We start from the raw sequence: 21,430 nt of genomic DNA, 5'->3' as shown, positions 1-21,430 counted from the left end.
GGTCTCAGGTATGATATGGTCACCAATATGAAATTATTCAAGTTAGAATTGTAATTCTTGTACTTTGAGGGCTGCTACTACTAAAGACTATTTTAAAGGACAAAGGAACACAAGCAAAAAATTGAAGTCAAAAGTTTTTGTTTTGCATCACAAAGTAAAAAAGCAGATAACCAAGACAGCTATATAACATATGTAAAACCAAAAATTTTAAAAAAAAGTTTTATTGGATGTTGTAAAGGTTTGTTCTTTCCAAACAATACCACATCTATCAAGTTTGACCAAATGAGATGTAATACCTTGAAAAAAATAAACGGATTCTTATGGGACACCTCTCCATAATTCAATTACCTTCCTAACTCACCATTTTGTCCTTACTCAATGTTCCACGGCATATTATGAAAGAAAACATTAAGCAGGGAATAATGACTCAAGGGAGGAGAAAGGAAATCAATAGGAAAGGTACAACACTTAAACGGAAACCTATTTCACTTCTGTATTATCAAAGAAAATACTGTTGCTTAACGTCTGCAAATGTCTAAGGTGATTTCCCATCATAATGAAAGGTCAATTCTTAAAGTGATTTTTATTTTCATACAAAAAAGACCCTGAAATAGGAAAGCATGCTGTGACTCTGCAGATAAGAATACAGACTTTAAACACAGTGGCCCATACCCCTGTGTGGCAGATCTGTGCCTGATGAAGGCCATATGTGTGGAGATGACATGAAACACCCTCTCAGAACCTTCAACCCACTGTCCCCCACTGCAGGGTATGAAGAGAAAAGAAGCAGAGATTCAGACATCACATCCCCAAACCTCAGATCAAACAGAGCTCAGTGACAAACAACTGCACCAAAACTAACACAAGCCAAAAAAAAAAGCAGCAGGAATCAGTGCTCATCACAGCTCTACAGCCCTGGAGAACACACAAATAAACTGAACACTTAAATCCCTCCCCATCTTGAACTCTGACATTTTTAACAGTTCCCTAATCCTATTATTAATGTGTCACATGACACATACAAGCACTAAAACCAGATACTAAGATTAAACCTAGATCACAACGGCTATTCATAGAGATGCAGGCCTTAACGAACCTAAAGAGCAGAATCAAAGCATACCATGAGCTATATAACACTTTGGACAGGAGTCCTCATCCTATACGAACCTTCTTTACTCTTCAGAAGAGTAAAACAAGCTCTGACCATTTCTCTTCTGATACCTAGCCCTGACCCCAACCTTAACCTAAGGTTTCACAATACACCTGTCACACAGAAGAGATCAAAAAACTAAACACTGCACTCTGCTAATTCCACTGTAAACCTGTGAGCCTTCTAGATCCTAACAGTAAACATAACCTTCAATCCCTCCATTCCTGAGTACATATCCTAAACACAGTCCAAAATACAGCGTTAAGTATAGCCCAGTGACAAAGATTAGCACTGAAACTAACTGAAAGTTATTTGACTGTGTCTAAATCAGCTCTTCTCTTTGTGGGAGCCAGCAGTAAAATAAAGTCTTCCAGTCCTAAATAAAAAACCCCAACTTAAAACATAGCTATCATCCAACGCAACTCCAAATTTAAGCAGAAGCCATGAGATCGTGCCTGCAGTAGTCTGCATACAAGCAGAGATATTGCAGGGCTGAACATTAAACTGAATTCAACACTACATATTCACAAGCTCAACAAAAGACTACCGTAAGGAGGAGTGGAAGACTTCAGTTCTGCTGCTTACAGGGTCTAACGCTCACATTTAATTCTAGTGTCTCTACCTGTTACTTCTACATTTAATGTTAAGAATAGTTTGGGTTTGGGGTTTTGGTGGTTTTTGGTTTTGTGTTTTGGTTTGGTTTTTTTTTTCCCCTCAAAAATTAAAAGCTAAGTTTATTGCTGGAATCAGAGGCATGCCAAGCTAGGATGAATGCTGGTAACACAAGGACACAATGGACTATGGCTAGTTTTCATTCCAGAATATTTCTCTGGTGAGGCCACTGATGGAACATCTAGTGTGAGAAGCAAGTCGACAGAAGGCAGGGAATCTTCAATCGAATACTGACATGACCAAGTGCAGAAGCTATTTGGAGCCTGCTGGTACACACACACACAAAAGTGAGATTTTGTTGAAGATTTTGGCACTTGGGTTTTTTGGCCCTTTTTTGTTTTTTTATTTTGGCCTAGCTAGTGAGTCAATCACACTTCCCTAATTGCCAATGCACTCAGCACATGGAAAGAAAACCTTCATGTCTTTGACACTTAGTCAAACCTTAAGACATTTAGTCTCAACCCTACGCCCAATGCAGACTGTAAGCTCTGATGTAGTTGAAGTAAATAAGGTGTGCTCCTTGTCCATCACTGCTACACTTCAACACAGTTGCAAGATTCCTGTTTTGCATCTCAGTATTCAGTCAATTAATAACAACATCCTCCAAAGCTGAGCTCTGCCTGCCTTTACAACTAACCCACAATGTTCCATTTTGCGATCTGCAGTTTCTAACTCCAGCCAGGGAATGCAGTGTTAAGGATACTCAGCAGGATCCAGCCTTCAGAGGACAATTAATATTGACATTTACAATGCGTATTTCTTATTACAACAAAAGATGCATATGATTATAAAGCAGCATAAGCTCCCTGACTAAAACCATCCTCATCTGATATTTTCCAAAGATTTTATAGCAAAAGAATCTGTTGAGTTTAGGATTGGGAAAAAAGCAAGTAAAAGTTTCAGGATTGGACCAGCTCTCACCCTATGCCAGATTTCTGTCCAGTGACACAAGTGGGATAACAATACCACAGTAGGGCAAAGGAGGGGATCCGTGTTCAACACTGGTCCAGTAGGGAACTGCAATAAATGAAGAACAGCTGCAATGAGGAAGAAGACCTGTGCATGCTGTGTGGTCTTCTCAAGGAGAAAAATTGTTCTTGAAGGTTCTCATAGCAGAGAGCCAGCAATGCAATCAGACATACAACTGGCACCACTTCAGTTTCAGCCAGCATGAAATAGCATGGTTTAAAAAACAAACAACTCTGATGTTTACTATGATCTATACATCTTAAAGGACTTGAATATCCAGTCCTTCTAGCCTATGAAACTCTTCCTGGTTGCGTGGGAACTTTGGTGTGAGCTAGAGCATCAAGATGGGCCTCAGACTCTTTATAGATACATTTTTTTTAAAACAAGTCCACATGTAGAGTCTGTAATCACCTTTATTCTAACAGTGATTTGTCATTATTTCAGTCTGTTATTCCTCCTAACTTAATGCCAGTCAACATTTTCCTCCCAAAGCATTAAGGGCCTAATCCAATTCCTACAGACAGAACTGGAGCTGGAATGGACCTGTAACAGAGACATACGTGAGCCATATGACACTAGAAATTCAACACCACACAGTTAAACACGTAAGATCGTATTGGATGAGAAATCCCTCTTAGAAGTCCACAGTCAGAACAACTGGACGCACTAGAAACCCAAAATGGTTAGAGGACTGAGTTGTCAGCCCCACTAAAGCACTAGCTCTCAGGCAATGAGCATAAGGCAACACTTAGAAGTTCTGCTTCCTACAAGAATTGCTGTCTGCTTCCTACACTTTCCATACTCCTGATAGATGGGGATAGTTTTTTCCACAGCTGGGAATGTTTTACTTGGATGTGTTTATTTTTCTTCAATCACTGGCTGCCTCACAGATATCTCCATTTATTTGAGTTTTCTCTACTTTCAGAAACAGTAAGAGGGTTTCTGTAACCAACTCTAGCTACACTGTTTAATGACCCTAGTAGATTTATGAAAAGCTCTCAGTTCACCAAGAAACTCACCCACATGTTCCCAGAGAAGCCTTATTTTGGGAATTAACTTCATTAAAAGAAACTTATACTCATTTGTAACATATCAATAGAATGGCTGTCTCAGTTGTTAACTATTTCAGCCTGAAGGTGATACAAAAAAAAAAAAAAAAGATACTTTTCATTTTGCAGAATTCTTCTGTGGAACAGGGATGACAGCAGACTAGCTACACAGACACCTATGCTATATTCAGTTCTCAGAGTGCCTGTATACTTTGTTAAGATCAGCAAAGGGGATTTAAGATGAGAATTTTCCCTGAAACACATGAGACCACATGCCAAAATTATTCCCCTAAGGGCAGGAGAGGAATTCTGAACCTACATTCAGAAATATTCACAAAATGACATGAGATCCTCAGCCAAATAGTTATGACAGTTCTTCATTATTATCATTACTAACGAAAATATTCCCTAACACATTCCAAGCTAAGCTTTGCCCTTTTCCCTGCCCTAAACTGAGGATGCACATAAAGTATATCTGAACAGGCAGTATCCCAGCTGGAGTTAGCAAGACTGCCCAACGACACAAGCCATTATTTGTTATTCCTTGCTTCCAGTCAGGATTCCAGCTTCTGAACTTAATGAGTTTGTGCAGAATCCTAGTAGTCCAAGATACTGAAAAAACATATTTAAAATAGAAAGCCTTTGTGAGTAGCCAAGTGGAATACTTGAGGAAAAAAATTATCATTAAAGAAGCTGTAGAGGATTTACAATTCTGTTTTGTTTGGATCTGTATAGTAGCCTAGCCCATAAATAGAAACCAGTTGGGTTTTTTTACATTCGCTTTGCTTTATTTGAGAGTTGTGGGAATGATGGTAACCAAGCAACACCACAAAGTTGGAAAGCCCTGATTAAGACAATTGCTGATACCCTGATGAGCCAGGATATGTTCAATGCCTAGAGGAGCTATGAGATCTCCATTTTTGTACACTACAGGGGCCACAAGATCCTAAGAAGAAAAAGATTCCATACAGTCTGTGGCCTCTGGGTGAAAACTGCCTCCTCTGAATTGAATTCTGCTGCCACTTGGAGCCCATTCGGAGTTTCACTCACCATTTTTGCACACTGAAAGCTCAATCTGCCTGGAAAGCTTCCTCTTACTGAGGCTGGGGAACTCACAAATACTGTGTCTCAGACAGCATAAGTGTTAATAAGTTAAAAATAACCTCCACAGATCTAACAGAAAATTCAGTATGGACCCATGTAAATTTGAGTATGTTAGTTTACACAGAACATGACCTTACAATTAAATCTAAAAGATGATCATAGAAAGTATAACTAAGTTCCAAAAAATATCCACAAAGTAATTTTCTGGACAAAAACTATCCTCCCATTCATCTCTAGCAAATCAGAACAATTAAGCATTTTACAGCTTCTACAATTAATGACAGCTGAAATACCTCATTTTCAATTAAAGTGCAATTATCACTATTTTCAAACTGGCACACCCTCCATGTAATCTGTCTTCGGTCTCACAACAGAAGGACAGAAGCTTCTGAAGCAAGTAGTACTTCATATTTTGCACACTTCAGCAAAATCAGTTGTGCCCTCACTCTGTCAATTGGCTTTTATTCAGCACTTTATAAAGCAATTTTTTTTAACTGCTCCAAAACCAAAATAGATATTTTCTTAATAACAAAGCCAATCTATATATTTTTGTATACACATTTCAAGACAATCATATTCTGAGAAAAGTATGGAAATGATGCTTTTTCATCAAGTTAAAAGTTATTTGCTTATCCAAATAAGCAGTAGGCAGAGAAAATATGTCTGAATGCATATGCTTTTAACTAAATGAGGGATTATTTTAGGAGACAAAGGGTATCTACTGAACATAATCAATGTATAGTAGATAATGCATCAAGACTGTGGATGCTCAGTTTATGCTCCCATTTAGTAGACAGCATTACGGCAACTTAATATCACAGGTAAGGCAGCAAGATCAGCGCCAAAAGCAACATAGTATACCTATAGCAGACATGCTTAATACATAGAATATGCAAATACTGTGAAATCTACAGGGTGCATTAAAAAGCTCAATCCTGAGGAACAGGTTTACAACTTTTCCTGATACTAAATCCCAGTCGATACTGGATTTTACTGTGTACTACCCGATATCAGAGACTACGATAAATAAGAATTAAAATCACCAAAAAGCCCCAACTAGCCCCATCTAAAGATGTCCCCTCCAAGTTACACTGGGATACAGAGATAAGGGCATTTCAGGGGACTTGGTTTACTGCCAGCCTCACTGGGCTTGTGAAAAAAACATCACACCATGAATGTGAAAGTAGAACTTTTCATCAACACTAAGCCATGTCATAACAACAGTGTTGATTCTGCCTTTATGACAATGTAAGTGGACATGAAGTCCAAAGAAGGAGACAGCATCTCCTGGGAATCCTTACTGGAAGGTAGCCCAGCAGAGGGATGTACATTCTGCATCACCCACTGGAGCAGGTATTGCATCCTGCTCAGAGAGTACCCACTCTGCCCAGGGTCCAGTACTGCAGCAGCAACGGGATCCTCAAGTCTGGTTCCACCTCACTCCATCCTAGTTGACCTGATCTCTGGAAAGGAGGAGGACTGCGAATTCCCAGCCAGCTGTCGTCTAAGCAGTTTCATACTCTTCTCCTTCCTGGCACTCCTACAAGAACTGAACACAATATAGTATAGAGCTCCTGGGATTAGACATACTCCTTCTTACATAACCCTCCAATCCTCATTTCTCTCCATTTAGAATGGGGAAATATCCTATTTTCTTGTTGCGTACAAATTCTAAGAACGAGATCATAATGAACAAAAATGAATAATGAGATCAATTTACAAATGTAAATATAACTCTAGTCTCTTTTGAAGTTTTAATAAGAAGGAGGAGCAAAATTACTCAGGGGATCTTGGTCAGACTCAGGCATGGGTGTAAATGAGATCTCATTCCTGTGTGGTATTTCACATCACAAAGGAAAGCACGCAAAGCTCCCACAGCCCTGAGACAGCAGGTTCCGTGAAACACTAATTTGTACGTCAAAGCAGTCCTTTCATAGGAATGACATAAAATTACAAAATAATCCCTGTAGTTTTGAAGCTAACTTCTCACGCTGGAATGATTTAAAATATTTTGGCCTGGGCTTCAGCTGAAATGCTTGTGTCAGTCTTTTACTTACGAAGGAATTTAGCTAAAATAAAGCAAAAATACACCTTGGTTTTCTTTCCTGCTAATGAGCTTGGATAAAAGTGAGTGAGTGCTGGTGCAAATCTGGAATGCCTTCAGTGAACTCAGACACGCCCTATGCTAAAGGAGAACGGAGTTCGCCTCAGTTTATTGGCATAGCACCTTCTGTATGGATCACTTATTCAGAATTCCTGTGTGTATTTACCTTCCCAGGAACAAACATGTATTTACTGCTGACACTACGCCTCAGCAACTGACTTACGACTTGGCACCTCAGCTCCAAGTGCCTTTGAGACACCAAGAGTAAAGTTTGTTCCAGTAATATCCACTCACCCACAAGACAGTGTCTGCATATTTTATGGTACACTAAATAAAGTAACGTTACATTTAATGACAGAAAGTTGCATGGAAAACATTATGTGCATGCAACGTGGCCAAGCTACCATCTCTAACCCAACCTTGGCTTTGCAAACTCTCAGACTTCTGTTTGTTTTAGCTTTGCAAACCCACAGTACATTGATGTTATTTATTTTTCCATTTTATTTCCTAAGATTTTTTGCTGCTTAAGAAGAAAGGAGGAGGGGCACAATAAAAATAAATATGGCTAAAACCTATTTTTCTTGTTTCCAAGGTCTCCTGACTTTCACAGATGGACCTGCGTGGTACAGGCTCTGCTCACATCACCCATGAAATCAACTCAACATCATCCTTTTAACTCCAGTCCTCAGTATGAACAACTGAAGCTTTCACATGCCTGCAAATACCTTAACATCCAGACCTGCAGATTTCAAACACACATGCTGCCTGACCACCTTGTATTCACCTCGATCACCAATACGTTCAAAATGAAACTGTGTCTGAGCTATCTTAGTACATAAGTACATTTCTTCTCCTAATCAATTACTAGTCAATGGACTTGAGAAGCCATACGAGCAACTCCTGGTGTATGTTGAGGACTACAGCACATTGTAAAAGCTGGCCATTAAAAGCACAATTACCAAGTTACAAAATAAGAGTGAAATTATTACATCCTCACACATCTTGTATATAATGAAATGCCTCATTTAACACAAATCATACTAACAGTGAACTATCAGCATTCAAGCCTGCCCTGAAGCATGGCTGAAAATCCACTGCTGTCAGTCCTCACAGTTATTTCCAGCCAGCAGTATCTGATTAGGGAGCTGCCATATCTAAAGGACTATGAGACCCACTAGATCAGAAATGGTGTGTTAAGTGCATGCTATTATGCGTGGAGAATTGACTGGAGGCATGACATGATTTCCAGGAATGAGCTTAGAAGGAAGAAAAAAGAAAAAAGGAAAGAAAAAATGCAGACTTTTAGAACTTCCATTTCAATTCCTATTTAGAATAGAAGACTTTCAAAACATTATACACTCTAATTACTCTTTTAATTACATCTTCTCTAAAGAGAGAGTAAAGGGAGATGAAAAAAAACATTATTTTTTTCCTAAGAATTTTTTTAGGGCAATAGAAATACTTTTTGTATGGGAAAGACATTTTCTATGTGGGGGTGATAGGTGGAAAACAATTATTTTAATCTCTCATATTTTAAAAAGGGTAGCAGATAAAAACAAAACAGCCACTCTTCACTGTATTAGAGGCCAATTTTTTACCCAATTCCCTATGATAGTTGTCAGAACTTCCAGCGTAAGGGAAGGAATAAAGAAAAAACTCAGTGCACAAGCAATCTGTCCATCCCCACCCCCAAAAATAAACATGCTGTGAATGCAAAAAAGAAACATGAACTATCATAGAACACAGTACGTAGCATTAGCCCGCTAAGGAACAAGCATAAAACCGCTGAAACCGTCTTCCTTCAGCACTGATGCCTTACAGTTAAGTAAAAAGATCACAGAAATTTAAGGAAAACCTTCAAATTTTAGGTATGTCTAAATATATCAATATATAGTTACTTTATATTATTTCTTATATAAAATAAAAAAATATTTAAAAAATAATTTAAAAGGCTGAAGACAGAACTAGAATATAAAGACTGGTATTAGAATATAGAGTCCAACAGTTTACCAGAAATACCACTAGCTGGTCCCTCTCACACGCCTGGCATTTAAGTAAGAGAAGACTTCTGGAAACATAGCCCTCCTTAGGATAGTACTTTGACCTAAATTTGACTACTATGATATCATGGGAAGTAAGGGATAGAGCCATTGGGCAAAAACAAACAAAAAACCCAACAATGAATAAAATAATCATTCAGAACCTGACCATGGTAAAGCCCCAGCAAGGGAGCCAGGATGAGGGAGGCAATGTAGCCAGGGCTGGGCAGGACCTGCGATCCAGGTTGCTTAATAAACATTACTTAAACCAATAGAACAGAGCGCTGTTCAGTCATGTATTTTTTTCATGTTTTACATAACAGACAAACTTAGAAACTGGCAAATCAATTCCTGTACAACGAGAACGGGAATTTCAAAGAATTAATGCCACAAGAGAAATTATTACTAAGAAACTAACACTTATTAGCAACACAGACAAGTTTCCAGAGATCACGGTGTTGCTTTGGCCCTACTTTTTACATACAAACTGCATATGAAATGGAATTGCAGAGCCATTTTGTAACAGTTCTGAAAGATGCACTCTCTATGAGTGTTTTTCTTCTGATGGCCAGTCGTAGTGATGAGAGGTTCAATACACTTAAGCTCTTTATGTTTCTCACAGAGGAATGCTCACATCTGTCAGTAATCACATGAATATTATCACACGGCTGTTAACACATAATGGCTAGGACCTTATTAGCAGTTCTCTTCTTGGCTTCTCCTTTCAAGGAATTATGAGAACTCATTTACTTCACACAACTTCAGGCCAAACCTTTTATACAAATTACCAGCCTGGACTCATTAGCCACTTTGAGGCAAAAATTAACAACATCTTATTTTTTCATATTTTGTTTTAAAAACAACAAAAAATCCTAGATTCTAATCAAAAGCAAACAGACTCCTGGATGGCTCCAGGTTTCAGCTTATATGCTGAATATGGAAATAGTGTTCCAAACAATCTGGGGAGACAGCTAGAAACAGGCAAGGGCTGCGCCCCATTCCTCCTCCTAGGTTGATCCTGATGCAGGATCAAGCTGTGGGAAGGTAAATCTGGTAGACTCTTTCAAGGAAGAAGCTACACAAAAATTTAAAACTGTCACATAAAAAAGCATCCAGAATCAGACCAGAGTAAATCATACTATCTTTATCTCTGTATGTATAACAAGACAGATCATACATACACTTCTTAGACTTCCTTGTATCACATGTGCTGAAAATCCTATGTAGCAGAGTTCAGATAGTGCTGAATATGAGTGGCTGATACATTCCCATCCCATTACCACCATCTGACAGCTCTTTGGATGTTTCTTTAACCACGTGCAGTTTATTCGTATAATTTCTCTGTGTGTTTTGTTCTTTGGGGTTTTGGGATTTTTTCTTTTTTGGGGGTGGTGGGGTGGTTGTGTTTTGTTCATTTGTTTGTTTTTTAAACTTTGAACATGAACAGGTACCTTTCTACATTTCTATTAACATGGAGGGTTACTAATTTATGGCCTGTCTCTTAAGGAGTCCATCTGTGGTTCAAGAGCCTATATAGTGTATCCCTATATTTTCCATTTCAATTAACAGCAGATTCCTTCCCAAAGCTCTTTTCTGTGGCCAGTACTGCAACCCAAAAATGTAGTACATAACAGCCCCTGAGGTCCCTCCCAGAAAAATTCTAAATTAGCAAAAGGCAAAGCTTTTACGGAGTCAGGTACCAAATTTGCTTAGAGAAAAAAATCCAACAAAACCAGCACACTCAGCAACAGTCATCCCAAGCCACCCCAGCTGCCAGCTGGCGCCAGTTCCAGTGCTCCCCATGCCTGCCATAAGGCCTGCAGGAAGAATGCAGCTCTGCAAGAGCCTCGCTCCCACACATGCGTGGCCAAGCACCTTCATCACACTCCTACCTTACAGCCCAAGATTTCAAAATGAGTTGTCCTTGCCCAGGTCTTTTGGCACTACAGAAAACAGCCCTTACTACAATGCTGTTTGGCCATTTCCCTCTATTAAATCACTTCTGAAGGGTTGGGCTCCAACTTCACAGGCAGCTCAGTGAGGATGCAGAGCCTGGTAGGCAGAGTTCAGTTTAGAATGAGCACTATACCATGATACAAAATGTCTATTTTTTCTCATAAGTATCAGTAATCTTCTTTTTTTTTTTTTCTTTTTCAATTTACAGAAAAGGAATCTAATATCAGGCTGAGCTGCTCTCCAAAAGAAAGAAGATATTATTCTCTTGATATAGTGAATGATAGTTTAAGGGTGTGCTATTCAGTTTAATTAATGATTGCATTTACATTGCTTCATTCCTTTAATATGATGCAACAATGGTAATGACTAACCTTTTTGCAGTTTAATAGACCTTGCAACTGCAAGATGATCCCTCTTTCATTTAACAAGCCCCTTGTTATAGCTTAATAAATCTGGTTTTACTCTTTGGCAATTCTCATTAAAATGCTTTGGAAGGTACCACCATTCACCTACAGCTTGATTTTCAGAGGGCCTGACTGCACACAATTCCAATTAAAACTTTCTGCACTCAACACCTCTGAAAATCCAACACTATCAAGACAATAAGAAGTTTCCAACATTTCCTCATCTATAGGGTACTGTGCAAAATAATCAGGGTCGGATACAGTGTAACTTAAGAGAAGGGAATCACATGTTAAAATGCTAACATGGGAACGTCAACTCACCCCATTAGTGCAGAGAAAGGCAACCCATCATTCTTTGTCGTGATGTCAGCGCAATGGATGAATTTACATACATGACCATCTGTTGCTGACTTTCCAGACTGCCAAATGCCTGACCTTGTTCAGAACTTCCTTGGTTTTGTGGGCTTACTCTCTTTACTACAAAATAAAACACTTCACATTATAGAGTACCCTTCGTCCCAACACACTCTGTGGACAGTGAAATCTCTCACAGAACTGCCAGAAATTTCAGTACTGAGCACTACATAAACACAGGACTAGCAGAGTGAAAGGCAGCACACTGCTGCAGCCTGCTCCACAGCTGTGTCTCTCATGCTGTATTCTTGGCTAAGGACATCGAGCCAAACTTCCACTCATCTCAAAAGTACTGCAAAACTTCTAATACATATAGGGCTCTGACAGGACTTTAGTTTGAAATATCCCTTCCCCAGAAACTAAGCTGCAGAGGACTTAGACTGCATCTATTTCAGACATGTGAAGGGCTTGTGTCTCTCATGACAAGAAAAAATTGTGAGGTTACAGGCCATGCTGCGATGCAGACACAATAGTACGCCATTAGAACCATCTTGTATCAAAAAGCCCAGTAAACTTAATGTAAAAAATAACTACACAACAAAAAAGGAGATTTTAATATACATATTAAAAAGATCATATGGCAAGATGCTGATTTTACACCAGCATCACAAAAGTGCAGCTCCCCGATGTTGAGGATTTCCTGTCTTCAGCATGTGCCAGAAAAATCATGACATTTTCCATACTCCCCTTTCACACAAAGATAAACACCAGAGAGTCAGAGCTCTTCTGACGTAAATCCGATTTGCTGCTCAGCTCAGGGTTTCCCCAACACATCACTGTTTGGGTATTTATTTTACTTCTTTCAGGATAAAATAATAATTACCACATTAAAAAAAGTCAGTGCAGCTATTGCAATCAACTCTATGCCAACCACGTTCTCGAGCTTTCTGCAAAACCTTCCAATCCACCAGCAATTCAGTAAAGAATCAGCATATGTAGGTCAATGAGGCACAAGAGCATGGATATTAAAGACAGGTGTGTGGTTTTAGCAACATATAATAAAGGGAGAACTGTTTTTATTGAGTGACAAGGAAGCAATGATAATGGGCCAAACTCTGTACTTGTGGATTTCAGTGAGCATAAGCCCCAAGAGAATCTGGCTCCAAATCAGTAACATACGAACTGGTGCAAAGCCATCTTTTCCATCAGATCCTTAACCAAATGGCCAAACCTGAGGAAAACCCCATCAGGGTCAGGGAAGCGCTGATCTTGTATTACAATTACACAGAAAAGATATTCCCTGGAATACCCCCCTTTTACCCTCACCTCACAAGCTTCCATTCCCACCTGAGTATCTAAACAGACATGGTCAAAAACCTGGTGCCCGCTGACTGCCAGAGCTCCTTCCAGCCTCTGGCATCTTCCCCGACCTTCCTCCCTCAGCAGGGCTCCTTCCAACGACCACCTTCTGCTCTCTTCACTCCTACAAGCCTCCGGGCACTCTTCTTACACAGCCACAGTAGCCGCTCTAGTTCACCTGTATTTGCCTCGCACTGCGGACCTCTGCACCATTGCAGATACACCTCTTGCCCTACCCACGCTACAGCTCTGTGCATCTGATAGTACACCTGATCTTTTGAGTCCTTTCTGCTGTTCTTTCCTTGTTTCAGATCTGGCTGCCCCTCTGTTGACCAGATGAATCATCCAATCCTTTCTGGCTTCCACTGTGTTTGTACACAACGCAATTTGGCTATTGTGGAGGAAGAAACCCCCAAGTTCTTCGAGGATTTTAATGAGAATTAGCATTTCCTTCTTTCACTCTAGTAACAAAGAGGCTGCAGCACATGGGAAACCTCAGGAGCTGCAGGAACAGATGGGGAAGCCTCTCTCCACCCGAGTGCTGTGCAAGCAGTCTATCTCCACACCATCACTCTCCTCATCCACTCCAGAGCAAGGAGCACAAGCTCTGATCCTAACACCAAAGCACGACTTCACACCAGCAGCTTAACAAACTAGCCAACTCAAAACAATTTATAGCCAGCACTGAATTATTATTAGAAAAAAGGCAACATGTCGTTCAAACCAAGCCCTAAAGATCACTATATCAAATTCTGCACAGGCTAACATTATTGCACAAGATAGTTATTCCCTCTGTGATGAAATTTTGGGACTTGTAGGTTTTTCCACCGCTAGTATAAACCACAGTCTCTGAATACATTCCCACTCAGAAGTACCACCACACCCAGACTGCACGTGCAAGGCTTTATTGCATAGAATTTTACACAGAGAACCATACACAGCACTAATTTAAATACTAAAAGTGGACAGTTTAAGTGTAGTACAGAAGTGGAAGCCACAAACTGGACATGTATAGGACAGTACATACTGAAAGCTGGTTTTATACATTACTAAGAAGTAATTCAGTCTGAAACAACCGTTTGAGTACCTGCTTCAGCTCAGAGTCATCCAAAGGCCCAAATACTCTTTCTTGGCAGTTGTACCTAAACCAAAAAGAAAGCCTAAAGTCCTGATCTGCCACCCCATTAGCTGTCAGCATGCATCAGTCTTCAGCAGCAATAAAAGACACGTGCCACAGAGAGCACTCAGGCAGACACCCCAGCGCTGAACCTTCAGGGCAAGCTCTGCACACATTTCTAACAAAAATCAACCAGGATCCTGAAGAACTACCATCATTCAGAAATGTCTCACAGCACAAACACTATCTTTTGGTGCTGTTCCAGGTAAGATTGAGTCAAACACCACAAATCCTTGCGTGGATTTTGCATAAGGTTGGGACAACAAACACCAGCCTACTGCCCTGAATGTGGGGTGTTTATTTTGAAATGCTGCCAGGCAGGTTGGCCTTACCAGCACAGAATGATAATAACTCAGCAAGACTGCGCTGTCAACACAACAGTGGTAGCAGCTTCTTTAATGCTAACTCAAAACACACCCACAACTTTCGAGGACAGTCACCTCCCAAGAAATTGCACTCACAGTCCACTTGGCCATGCACAGCACAAACAGGTAACATTGCTCAACGCCACTCAGAACATAAAACAGCGTTAGTCCTCTTAGAAGCACAGTTCATGGAAACACCAGGTTTAAGTTACCACTTAAAAAAAAAAAAAAAACAGACCTTCAGACAATGAACATCAATAAAATTGTACCAGCTTACACAGGCCAAAGTCTGTCCCCAACTCTGAGCAGCAGCACACTGGTATTCACAAACAGGTGAGGCTTCTTTGCCATTTGAACTCTTACCTTTTCAACACTTGGGAGATTAGGTTCGTCAGTAATTTAAACACTGGACGCAGTACACAGCCATAAGCATTTTTTTTCAGTCAGCAAACCACTAGAGAGAGTGCTGAAAGGCCTATTATGAAGGCCAATCACCATCCTTTTCTTGAATGACCACATGAAAATCAGTGACTGTTCCACAATGGATTGAAAGGGCCTTTTGTCCGAAGGAAAAGGACAAGGAGTCACAAAGTATTGCAGATTCATTTGTAACTCATGGTTTTTGAAGAAATTGTATAGCTTCAGTTAAGAGCAAACCAAGAAAAGAACAGGCTTTGAAAATGTTATGCCACAAGCCTTTCCTACTATGTATATGCAGAGCATATTTTTAGATTAGTCTCTTTTGCATTACAAAAAGACGGGCAGGCATTCTATATTATTGTTGTTTTACAAGAGAAGTTTAAAACACACACAGAGTTTTGACTTTATTCCAAAAACCTAATTAGGGTCTGCAGCACTATTTGCCTTGTCTAAACAAAATCATCAGAAGCTTTTTTGGTACCAGATTTAGTAAAAGTGTAATTGCACTGCGATAGTAAGTGAAAGCATTGTCACTGTTGCTTAATAACCACTTTAGTAATTGAGCAAATTTGCCATCACCCATAAAGTATATGGTGGCCTATTCAACAAAAAGACATTTTTTATATTGAGAAATCAGCATTTGACTCTAATTTTGAAGTCTGTTTCTGAAGCCTCTCACAAAAAAGAGTCGATTACATCTGCTGACAACTTCTCAGAAGTAAGAAATGTTTAATTTCTCCACCTGCCCCAATCACATTTGCAGTTCTCAGGTTTTACATGCAAATGCACACACACCCAAAATGGGATTTGCACACACATGATTTCATTACAGAGTTTCTAAACAAGCTTCACATGGACAAACTTTCAGCAGGAAAGACAGTGGGGGCTAATAAGCAAAACCAGATTTCTTCTAATCCATATCCAGAACTAGGGAATTACTGCACTTCTATTCAGAAACAAAAGTCACAGCTGTCAGACTTGCCCTCTTCACCCATCTGTTCCACCCACGTACTGTGAAACTAAACAGTCAAAAAACATCAGTTTTCACTCTCCAACTTCTTGCCACATCCCAGAATTTATACTCCTTGTGCTCCCACAACCCCTCCTGAAATCAAGCAATACATTTTGCACACAGCATTGGTCAAGGTGCCAGCTGGATTTAGCTCTTCTGACCGCCCATCAAATTACATCAGGCAATGAGCTGGTCTTTGGCATGTTACAAGGCAGCACTACCAGGGCCAAAAATCTTTGCTGCGGGAATCACCCATGATGCCATTTTCAGATAGATACCCAAAGGAAAAGTCCTGCCATGTCAAATATACCCCCAAGGTAACTACACTCCCCATCATCTCACACTCTGAAAAATACAAGCTTATAGTCTTCAGGACTTTAAAGAGACTCTTGCAAATGCAAAGCAGAGGCAAAACAACGCTGCACCATCTTCTTGAAACTCAAGGAGCTTAGAAACAAACAGGGCAGAGAGATGTGAACTGCACAGCCCCCTGCTAATGTCAGTGAAGTTCAGGACCAAGTTCTTTGATATAATGCTGCTATGGAGTGTTGCTTTCAAACAACCATTAGCAGGGGAAGGTGCCCAGTCTAAAATAAAAGCACTTTGCTGTCGAAGTTAACTATTTCACCACTGTTCATTTTTGTACATGAAGGAGAAAACTGCAAAAGAAAGCTAGTGAAGCATCTGAGGAGGAAAGAAAAGGCAGGAAGAAGAAGAGAGAAACTGAAGGATTGGGACAGCGCAGAAAAACATGGAGGATGGAGGAAACAGTGGCACTAGCCGTAGGTATGGGGTCATACTTTCGCAGAGTAAGAGGGACAATAAAATCCTTAATATTAACTGCAAGTTAACTACAAGTTATTTTTTTTCCCTTGATCTTTGTGCAAAGCCTCGCTGCTCCTGGGTCTTCTGTTCGAAATCGTTACACAGCTTTACTTTTATCCTCCGGTGCACAGTGAAAAGTGGAATTTGACCTTTCCTTTGGATGTGTACAGCACCACATCAGACTGTTTTGAGAAAATGATTGAAGATTTTTTTTGTATTCTGCATGACTAGCATTATTTAACAGTGTCCAAAGACCTCTAAGACATAGGCCCTAAACACATAGTAGGAAATACAGTCCCTAGAATGACAACAGAGGTAACACGTGGGTGAAAAGCAACAGAAATATAACAGCCTGGGGGAATAAATACCAAATACAGGTCGCCTACAACTGCTGACAGGCACAGCTTTGGTACTTCTACCATCGCTAGAAGAAAACTCAAAGGAAAATATAAAACATGTTGCAGGCCATTAGAATCATGTTGTGCTTTCTCTTAAAATTAGGTCTGAACCAATTTCAGTTCTGGGCAGATATTTCCTTAAAATTTGGGAAATGGCAGGAAGGTGTCCTGACATAGCCTCATTTTCATTTCTTTGAGCAAGAAAGACTAGATAAGAAAAACTGATCCAGTTTCAGAACCAAACCTCTCTCAACACAGAAAGTACTTGGAGATGCTTGTGTTCAATTTTTAGGCTCATTACTAAATGTCAGACAAAACAGTAACTCTCAAGCGCATGTTCCTTCTCAGGCATCTGCCTAGGCATAAGGACTGTGGAAATAGACCTTCACTTAAGGATAACCCTGAGAACATTTTGAGGGGTACTTAATTTACTACTTCTTAATCATAACACTTTCTTATACAGTAAATATCTCAGAGTTGTGACCTTACCTCCTTACATATTTGTACAGCACCTGACACAGTACAAGCCTTATCTTGATTAGTGTCTCATTACATTTAACAGATCCTGCTGTTCTCATAAAGGGCCAAACTACTTCAACTCCTGTAACACAATTAGTGGGAGAATACTCACAGCCTAGCAACAGCGTTCAGCTCCAGCAGGTTGTGACGGCGCCTCACAAAATTCATCAACCTGTTCTGACCTGGAAATCATTCTGCATTTACACGGTTTGACTGCATTCACAGAAACAATTGTGGCAAGGGCACAGTGTCCTGCTCACAGCAGCTTATAGACTCTAGTTAGTAGCATTCAACAGGTTACCACCCAGAATTTCTTTCATGGCCAGTGCAAACATGTTCCTGGTTAACCTTGACATTCTGCATGCAGCAGTCTTTTCCGCTTTCTGCTTAGAAAGTTTTTAGTTTACCTTCCTTGAATCATCACATTTTGGAAAATATTTTATGACTGCATCAGAAGCTCAAAGAAACAGAAGAAAGATACCTTATACATACACTGGTAATTCAAATTTAAAAGTTAACAGAAAAGAATTCCCACTGAATATCATTAGTTGCCTTGAAGTATATAAAGCATTTACACATTTTTCAAGCTGCAACCAACCAAATCAATCCAGGGGAATGTGACCTGCAATGGATTTTCTGTGGTGCCTCTTAGCTCTCCTAAAGAAAATAAATCTGGTAGTACGAGTGATTCACATCTCAGGATGATGAGGCTGAGGGTGGAGAAGAAGCTCACACTATTCATTTACAACTCCACAAAGGAAACATTGCATTCTGATAGAGAATAAAAGAACATCGCCAGCTGCCACTGCTTATCAACGACTTGCACACCTAATGATCACATTTTTCACGCACAGCAAGAAAGACAACGAACGTTAAAAAAATAAACAAGCAAACAAAAAAAGCCCTATATCACCTTAGCGATCTTTTACCTTGGTGCAGATAAAAGAAATCCTCAAACGGGTGGATGTGTACAGAAGCAGTAGCTAGGGCATAGCAACCTTCGTCCCTACCTTGTGGTATGTCAGCACTCGCAGCAACGTTTCACAGCCCATGCAAAAACGTAAGGCAGCCTTTCAGGAACAAACGTACCGCTGGCTCAGCGCGCCCGGCCGCGAAGACAGCCGGGGACAAACGGCTGCGCTGGGAAAGACCCGGCTCCCTATATCCCGGGCGTGCAGTTAATCATTTATGACCAAGGCTGTTACTGAATAGCCTTGAGCACCACAGCACTGCCCGGTTTCGGCTCCGGCGGCGCCCGGGGGCCGGCGGAGCGGCGGGAGAGGGCGAACCGCGGCGAGCGGTTCCCGGACGCCCGCAGAGCCGGTCCCGGCGCAGGCCGGGCGGGGTCCCAGGGGCCGGGGCCGGGCCCGGCTGCCGTCCCCGTGCCGCCAGGAGGGGCCCGCCTGCCTCCGCCCGCAGCCGGGTCTCGGCGCCGGGACCCGACCCGTTGGAGCCGCGGGCGGGGCGCCGCGCGGCACCACAGTAACCGTCCCCCCTCCCCGGCGCCCTTCGGCAGGAAACTCCCGGCGGGCCCTCGCCCCGCCGCCCCGCGCAGGTGCCGCCGAGGGGAGGGGAGCGGAGCGGGGCGGAGGGCAGGGCAGGGCGGCAGCCGCCTTACCTGGTAGCCGCCGAGCCGCAGCGAGGCCGTGTCGCCGCGGCAGAAGGCGGGGAGGCGGCTGCGGACCGGCGGGGCGCGGCGGCCGGCAGCGGGTCGCGGCTGTGGCACCGCCGCCCGCTCGCGGGGACACGCCTCGCGCCCCTCCCCTGCACGCGCGCGCCGCCCCGGGCCCGCCCCGGTAACGGCCGCAAACAGCCCCCGCCCACAGCAACGGCCGCGCCGCGCTCCCCCGGCTCGCCGCCACGGCCGGGGGTCCAGGAGCGAGGGGACGGAGCCGGGGGACGGGGCCCTCTCCCGGGACGCTCGGGAGCGGGGTGGGTGAGCTGCCCGAAGGCCGCTCCGACAGCACAAGGCGTGTCGTGCGCTTCCTGGGTGCCGGACGGGAAGAGTTACGTGGGACGGAGAGCAGCCCCGGGCTCCAGCGACGCACTTCTGCAGCCGGTTCATAATTTATGTGTGCCCCTCCTGCCACGTACAAATAAATGCCCGAGACGCGCGGTGACACCCTTAGTCCTCATGTAAAGACCTACTGAAGAACCTCTCACTAAACGCCATGAAACAGGCAACATAAATCATTGCCAGCATACGAATCTTCCTATCTGTGAATACTCTCGGCAAACGACCAGAATATAAAAACTTACCACAAGTTTTTTCAGTAATCAATGTTTTAAAATGCTACCTAAAAGCTCCAAAGAAAATACATAGTCAGGGTTGTTAACACAAAGCTAAAGGAGCAATAAATAACTATCCACTTAAATTTAAACACTAGAATGTGGAGGTACAACCGCACACTTGGAACTGAAAAAAATCAGAGCAAGTTTTCCATAAACAACTGTAATCTGGATTTACTATCAGTATTAGTGTCTTACATCATCATCAGCATTTCCTTAACCCAAACAGTTCTCATTTCTGTTAGCAACGTGAGTACGGGAAAATCATAGCATTTCCTCTCAGAATGATTGCATGCCTCTTCTCCTGCTGATGCAAGGGAGACTCCCTCGGCCACAATGCGCCTCTACTTGAACTCCCTACCCTCAGCCAGAAAAATAACCTCTTATACCTTCAAACACAGTTTGAAGGCAGCACTTGGTCCTTACTATTTTTAACCAAGGCTTCCCAAACTGCAGCATGGAAAATAATTGCAGGTGAGACTTAGCACGAGTATGTATCCGACCCACCCTCCAAACCAGGCAGAGCTGGCAGCGTTTCCTCGTGGCAGGCAGGGGGGCTGGCAGAGAAACCCCTCGGTGTGACAGCACGCAGGTCTCTGTGACGGTGGTGTCCCAGCGAACCTTGCTGGGCAGTTTCTACTCCGTTCAGTTGCAGTGGCTTCGTGGAATGAGGATCTGTTGAATGGACTTGTCCACTTGCTGCAGAAAGCTGGGCTTGAATTACATACTCGACGTTATGGTGAGGCCACAGGTTCAGCATTAACATTTCATTTGGAATAACGTCTTCAAAACTGTTCAGATCTCCAGTAAAAGCAGGTTTATTTTAAACAACGTAACTTTGAATGTCCAGGGCTGTATTTGTGTTCTGAGAGTGCTCTTTATAGTATTGCTGACATTTATCTGCAGCCTGAGCTGTATGAATTTTGCCTGGGAGTTTTGGAAACGATTCTGAAGTTCAAGAGAACGGTGCATTATATTCATAAAACAAGGGTGCCGCTGACCTTTCAGCACAAGAGAATAGATGTGAATCATGGACCTGAGACTCATCTAAAGGAACACAGTGGAAACACATAGCATGAAAGGCCCTAAAGGCTTTACAAATTATATTTGGATGGGGGAGAGCAGGGAGAAAGAGAATGTGGGAAAAAGAAGAATGAAAAAGGATCCTGCTGCTTAGCTCATGCATAAACTGTATGTGCTCAGCCAAAGGTCACTCCTTTTATTTTCTCATTAATTTCAATGATGGTAGATGGTATATGAAGAAC

General features: G+C 41.9%; 1 protein-coding gene across 6 annotated transcripts in view; it reads right to left on the bottom strand.

Moving 5' to 3' along the window:
* Positions 1-21,430, bottom strand: part of SPATS2L (spermatogenesis associated serine rich 2 like) — a 163,984-nt gene that overhangs the window by 68,226 nt on the left and 74,328 nt on the right. For 2 of the 6 annotated variants that reach the window (XM_087734316.1, XM_087734319.1), the window contains exon 1: positions 18,887-19,121. The exons of 1 other annotated variant lie outside the window; for it this stretch is intronic. The gene's annotated coding sequence lies outside the window, so the exon portion shown is untranslated. Of the gene's footprint in view, positions 1-18,805; positions 18,855-18,886; positions 19,122-19,494; positions 19,634-21,430 lie in introns of those variants that run through there. 3 more of the 6 variants (XM_087734314.1, XM_087734318.1, XM_087734317.1) reach the window with 3 other exon arrangements.

Source organism: Nipponia nippon, unplaced genomic scaffold, assembly GCF_047370975.1.
Source record: "Nipponia nippon isolate SJK-2023a ecotype South Korea unplaced genomic scaffold, ASM4737097v1 scaffold_5, whole genome shotgun sequence".
In the NCBI taxonomy this organism is placed as follows: Eukaryota; Metazoa; Chordata; class Aves; order Pelecaniformes; family Threskiornithidae; genus Nipponia; species Nipponia nippon.
Note: the sequence above shows the minus strand (reverse complement) of the source record. Positions and strands in the feature narration are given on the sequence as shown.